Here is a 6,504-nt window from a genome sequence, read left to right as displayed (position 1 = left end):
AACAAAGACAAAGAGGAAGAAGGGGACTCGTTTTCAAGTCTTGTTTCTTTCAAAATAAAAGCTGAAATGTTTTGGAAGCATGATAATATTTCAGCCAGGATGGCGTCTCCAAGGAGACCTGCACCTCAGCGCTGAGCTCCACATCACGCCCTGTGAAAGCACAGATATAAATCTGCTGCAGTGAGAAGAACTTTACCCAACACAAGTGTAGAAGTAGACATTTGACTTTACCTACAACCTGTTAACAACAAAGCTTTCATTGCCTCTGCTGTTGATGTCATGTAGGACTAATCATACTTCACATCAGCCATGCACACGTCAGAGGATCTCCAGGCTCTCAGTAATAAAGCCAAGCAGATGATGTGAACATAGCAATAGTAAAACATGCATCATAATCAGCTGTATGTGTCGACTATGTGGCACCTCAGTCTTGTTGGCATGAAGAAAAGTTGTGTAACATGTAGCATAAGGGCTGCAAAGACATCATGTAGACAGCAGTCGTCTGTTAGTCGTAACGTATCTCCTGTTAAAGAGTTAAATGTGCGTTCTCCATCTCTGTCCTCTCACAGCTCGCCGTACACCAACTCAACCCGTTCTCACTCCCGACGCGTAAAATAATGACGATTTGTCACGTCCCTTAACTTCTCATGCTGACGCCTAAGGTACCCTTCCACGTTTTTATGTGACGCTGTGGGTTGTCAATTCATTCCAATATGAACGCGCTCGCGGCGATCAGAGACGCTTCGAGCAGAGGCTCCAGCCATCCATTTACTCCAATAATAACCCCGTCACAGCGAAACATGACGCCGTGAAGCACAATCTAACTGGAGACCCGGGGACCCTCTCCGCGAACGGGTTTTTCTCCCTAATTTAATGCTTTCTTTTAATGACATCGTTAACATTTCTCAACAAAAACACGTGAAAGTATCACTGATAATTCAACAATAAAATGGCTTCATGTTGTGGCCATCACACAGTGTTTTCCAAACTGATTCACGATCTGAAAGTGCGCAGATTTAACGTACATAATCCTTTGTTAGGTTTATTATTTTCATTTCACACGTAAAACACATTTATAGATTCATTCACCACTCCTGTTAGTTTTGGATGCGCTCGGCTCCAGCCAATCAGACGCAACCTGTGTAAGCAAAGGCTGACGGGAGAACGGAGAGACCCATTTATAAGAATAAGAAAATGAGGCGGAACTGATTGATTCTAATGCAGGTATGTAAAAAATACATATATTTAACATAATACCTTGATGTGTGTTTCAAAGTTAGTTTTTTCATAAACGCTTCAAACAAACAGAGGTGACTGATCTCGGAAACGGTGTAATGTATTTAAAAATGGCTACAGCTACCGTCAGCATGCTTGCTAGGTAACGACTACACGTGTCTACTGCAGCATTAGCCATTTAATCCAACGATGATGGATTAAATCTATTACAAACGTTAAAGGACTTGTGTGCTGCAAAATACCCTCACATGGTGCGCAAAGCAGTTTTTGCGCTAAGAGTTCTGCTAGCTCTTTACAAACTGATGATGCTAACGTTAATTGCTAACATTAACCGGAGCGCCAAGACTGAAAATCATTTGAGTTGCGTTAGTTATGTGTTTATGTCACTGAGTTCTGCAAAAATCTCTTTCCTCTTTAGCTTGAAAATGAGTGATTCAGAGGATCCCGAGCTGGAGGAAGAGCTTCAGGCTGCTGACGAACTCCTTCAAGATATGCAGGTAACATTTTTAGTGGAAACAGTTGTTAAAGAGGGAACACATATTTTGTACGGAGTAAACGTTATGTTATTTGAATTTTTGTTTAAAGTTTATGTCAAATTAAGTTGGTTAACTTAAGATGTTTGATAATCTTTGCTTTAATCATGGACTGTATTTTAGGTGTTCCCTTTTTTCCTTGTTAATTGCGTAGAATGATGCACGGAGTGAACCTCAGCCAAGACCAGTGCGCTGGAAAACACGTGACAGACAGGGAGCTTTTATTCCTCAAAGACCATCAACCAGTCGAAGTACTAGTTGCATGCCACGTGGTCAGTGTTCACACAACCATTGATTTTATCTCACAACTTGTTTTCACCGAAGAATTTCAGTAAGTAAATATTCTTCATCCCCCCCCCCCAGTGTCCAGAGAGCAGCATCAATGTCCACGTGAAGAACCTGGTTATGTTGCCAGTGTCAACCCAACAAAAGGTACTTTACCTTCTTGTATATGTTGTGATTTCTGTTTACTTTTATATTTGTTGTTATAGTTGAGTTATGCAGGGCTTTTGTGCAGTCCTAAGAAACATACTGCCCAGAGTGTTTTTCACTTTGTGGAAGAGTTTCTTCCTTTCTTTATTTTTTTTCTGTTAGTGTGTGGAACTGAGGTGCTTCGTCAGGAGCTCCTTCAGTTGTTGGAGGATGGAGAAGAGGACGCAGCCATGACTTGTGAGACGTCGTCTGAGTCAGCTGCTACTCACTGGGCGATCAGAAACATGGTGTCCTCGCAAAAGTGGAAAGAGGCCAGGCCTTGTCTTATAGACAATATGTTAGCTACTCTGGATCCACAGTCACACCGTGTGTGTCAGTGTGGCAAACAAGTAGTTGTGAGGTGTCTGGACTGCCTGTCTCTTCCATTCCTTTGTGCTGACTGTGATATTGCAGTTCACACACGCGTTGTCCTGCACAGCAGAGAGGCAGTAACAGGAGGGTTTTTGCAGCCTTCATCAGAGTTTCACAAGCCAATAGGTACAGTTTTTAAGTCTTATGCATTTCTTGCTATGTATGAGTATGAGTGGGTGCTGTTATTGTATATTTATTGTGTATCAGTTAATTTCTAATTCTTTTTATATATATTGTGTGTTTTAATGTTAGTTCGGCTGTTGCCTGTGCAAAGGCCAGACTGTGTGTGACTGCCCAGCAGGTAACGTTGAGGTTTCACCCGGTGCAATTGTGGCTCTTGTAACCATAAATGGTAAGTTGCCCTTTTGTCACACACTACATACACAATAGATGTGTTTGGAGGTTTTATTGCAAATTGTGCATTGCTATCTTTGTTTTAATTACCCTCGGCCCGCAGTATATGTGGGCACCTGTCAAAGGTCATTTGGATTTACCAGACCGCTTTGAAAACAACATGAAAAAAATGAATGCTTTGAGCCATGACTGAATTTCTCCTGATCCTTTCTAAAGGCCGTTATAACCTTGCACCAGCTGTGGCCTAATGTGGTCCCCCTCAGTTAAGGACATCCTGGGTAGTGGATATTGGCCTGGCACCTTAAATTTCTGCACCCTGTTTTCAATGGATGCCTTTCAGTCTTTCTATGACATTAAGAAGGCTGCACCAGGGATGTCACTTAAGGCATTTGTCAAAATGCTGGATGAACGAACAGCCCATTTTGGAAGGGTGAGTTCCTAAATTTGCCAAGTTTAAGGAAATTGTGCAAATCAATGTTTATGCTGACTGTCCTTGAATATTCTGTTGTATGTCCTCTATGTAAAAGAATGGCCGAATATCAGCTGATGCCTTCAGTAAAAGTTTCTTGGAGTGGAGTGCTGTAAAGTTTGAGGTGGACAGGATGTGCAAGGAGCCATGCTTTAGCTGCCCTGCCTGCACTCCACACATGCTTGCCGTCTCAGTTGATGGAAACCGCAAGCTTTATCGCTTTCAGTCTAATGCAAGGTACATTATGCATTGTGGACATAAGTCAAATATGGATTTGTAGAAAAATGTATTTTAATGTTTCTTTTCAAACAACTGTCACTGTGTTCGTTCAGCACTTCAGAGCAGGGGAACTTTGAAGGTGTCTTCATTGAGAAAGATGAGGAAGTTGCTGAGTTTGTGAAATACATCCAGAGACACACAAATCATGTAAGATACACATATATATATTAGTGCTGTTAATCTTGTTAAAATGACGTTAATGCCGTAACCATATACACTTACGTGTGTGTGTGTGTGTGTGTAGACATATATGGATGGGTCGATATTTTTTTTTTATTTTTCTCTTGGTGTTGTCGTAATACTATTTACTTTACTTTATCTTAATGTGTACTTAATTTTGTCACCATGTGTATTTAAAAAAAACAACATGATTTTTATTTTGTGTTATCAGTGCTGTCCTGGGGAGATCTGAGGTCTTGTGTGACTCGAGGCTAATTCAGCTAATTGTTATGCATTTGTTTTAAAAAGTTTGTCCCTGATAGGGCTTCATCATGTCATGTCTTTTATGTTAAAATCTTTGAGTGTATAGGTCCCGGGGAAAGGGTTGTGCGGATCTTCATCTTGGACTGCAGCAAAGGAGTCGTCCAAAAAGTCCACTGGGAAGTTGGATGAGGAGGGCATGGAAATAGCTGTTTGTCGCCACGGAGTCCTCTTAGCTGCATTGAACATGTTTCGAGGGGAGATCTTTGCTTACCCCCTTTTTCTCCAGAGGAAGTTGGCAGCTAGCGTCCCAGGACATATTACGTTCCTTTGCTCCGATGTGGCCTGTAAATATTTCCCCTATTTAACCAAGGTGGCTCAGCAGTGCCCTGAGCTGAGGAACCTCTTGTCAATGCTTCCTCTTCTCTCCGTCATGCATGCAAAGCTCACACTTGGAAATGCGAGGTATACTGCAGCTTGTAGTTTTGGATTAGTTTGAGACATTTTGTTATAAGGTTGAATGAATTCAGCAGTCATGTATTGTGACCTCCTTTCTATAGATCAAATGGGGAGGTGCGTTTCAGGATGGGGCCGGTTCAACAGTTGGAGAAGAGGTGGAACAAGTAAACAGTTTCCTGTCTAGGGCGGCCATCACAACGAAGTACATGTCTAAAGCAGGTGTGTGTCCGTGTCTGAGATTCCACTCAGTCTCCTGCTCATTCATTCTTATTTGTATACTAACTGAAATGCAGGGCGAACAGACATGCTGACCCTCCTGGCTTTGGGGTGGAACAAAAGGAAAGTGGAACAACTGGGCCGCACTTTGAGCCAGTGATATCTAAAGGTCATTTTTTCAACACCCATTTTAATGTGTGTGGTAATGGGGGGAAAACACCAGTACTCTTTTAATGTCAATATGAATGACATTTATGAATGCATTCTTAGATCATAAGGATCCTTAGAGAACAAGTGGAGCCTGAATGCGAGCAGAAATGAGCTGGGTGTGGATGACGACACACTGCAGCAATGGGCTGAAGGTGAGTCTCAATATAATAAGAGATAAGAGATAAGATAAGATAAGATAGAACTTTATTAATCCCTCGGGTGGGTTCCTCTGGGAAATTCGACTTCCAAAAAAAGCACAGCACCGACCAAAGTTACAGTTACAGAACTGTTATATATATATATATATATACACACACACACACACACACACACACACACACACACACACACACATATAAATACAGAGACAAATATAAATAAAATATACAAAGGGGATAAATAGAATAAATAGGAATAAAAAATAAAAATACAAGTGAATTGCACATTTCAAGTATTGATTCTATTGCACTGTTGACTATTTACAAAAAGTATTGCACAAGGTATTGTACAGTGAGGTGAAGAGGCACTACAGCTTAGTTGTTCCCCCCTCCTTTGTCCTCCTGTTTCCCCTCCCTCTCCCCTCCAGAGAGGAGTTAAACAGTCTGATGGCGTGTGGGACAAAGGATGTATAACTCATGTATAACAATAGGACCCACCATGGCCTCATTAAAGAACTTAGAGTTAAGATCTTTCTGACAGTGTCAACAAACAATGAAAAATAAGCCTTGGAAAAGCAAATTTATGGCAGAGTTGTTGCGTTTCATCAAATTGGATAGAACCTGGGTTGAAATAATGTCGTACTAGTTGGTTTTATAAACCTGAACACCAACATACTTGTTATCTCATGATTATCATGAGATAGCAGCACATGAAGGCTCCAGATGTCTTATAATGAATGTCATCAAGTCAGTGATTACAGAGTCCAGTGTAGTTTGGTGACTGTTACTCATCCTGTGCTCTGATTAATATTCCTCTCACTTAGAAAGTGATCAAACTGATGGCAGCCTTGGAGCGTTGCAGGCACGAATAGAGGAGCTTGTCGTCATCATCAGAGTGCGAACACAAAGTCTTTACAGACAAAATGGTACGTCCCAGTTTCTTTGAAACGGACGGTTTGATGCTGAGTTTGTACAGCTTGTGCAGCTACTTTGTAAACAGAATCAAATCAGATCCAGGTTTGTTTGAGCTGGATGTGATTTGTTCCAGCAAACAAATTGATGAGTGTAGATTAAAATGAAACTATATACATTATGTGAAGGTGTGAATTTTTTATGCTTATTTACAGATAGCAACAAGAGGCGACACAGAATTCGCAAGGTCATCTTAGTTGAGAAGAAACGCTTGGCGGCTGCTGTTGACGACTACAACAAGCTCGCTGAACCAACAAAGCAAATCGTATCCAGTGATGCCCTCATGCAGACCGATATTTGGCCCTGGCAGAGCACAAGTGAACGTAAGCTCTTGATTTATAAATATCCTTTTTAA

General features: G+C 41.3%; 2 long non-coding RNA genes across 2 annotated transcripts; both read left to right on the top strand.

Annotated features, from left to right (window-relative positions):
• Positions 1-1,152: 1,152 nt before the first annotated feature.
• On the top strand, positions 1,153-2,271 carry LOC112431179 (uncharacterized). Its single transcript, XR_003022396.2, has 4 exons — positions 1,153-1,224; positions 1,655-1,733; positions 1,924-2,041; positions 2,133-2,271. It is a non-coding gene; the product is annotated as an uncharacterized LOC112431179 (long non-coding RNA).
• Positions 2,272-3,602: 1,331 nt separating this feature from the next.
• On the top strand, positions 3,603-4,543 carry LOC143418460 (uncharacterized). The gene is made up of 3 exons (XR_013098453.1): positions 3,603-3,672; positions 3,768-3,861; positions 4,244-4,543. It is a non-coding gene; the product is annotated as an uncharacterized LOC143418460 (long non-coding RNA).
• The last annotated feature ends 1,961 nt before the right edge of the window (positions 4,544-6,504 follow it).

This window comes from Maylandia zebra, linkage group LG4 (genome assembly GCF_041146795.1).
Source record: "Maylandia zebra isolate NMK-2024a linkage group LG4, Mzebra_GT3a, whole genome shotgun sequence".
In the NCBI taxonomy this organism is placed as follows: Eukaryota; Metazoa; Chordata; class Actinopteri; order Cichliformes; family Cichlidae; genus Maylandia; species Maylandia zebra.
This window is presented reverse-complemented; position numbering and strand designations above follow the sequence as displayed.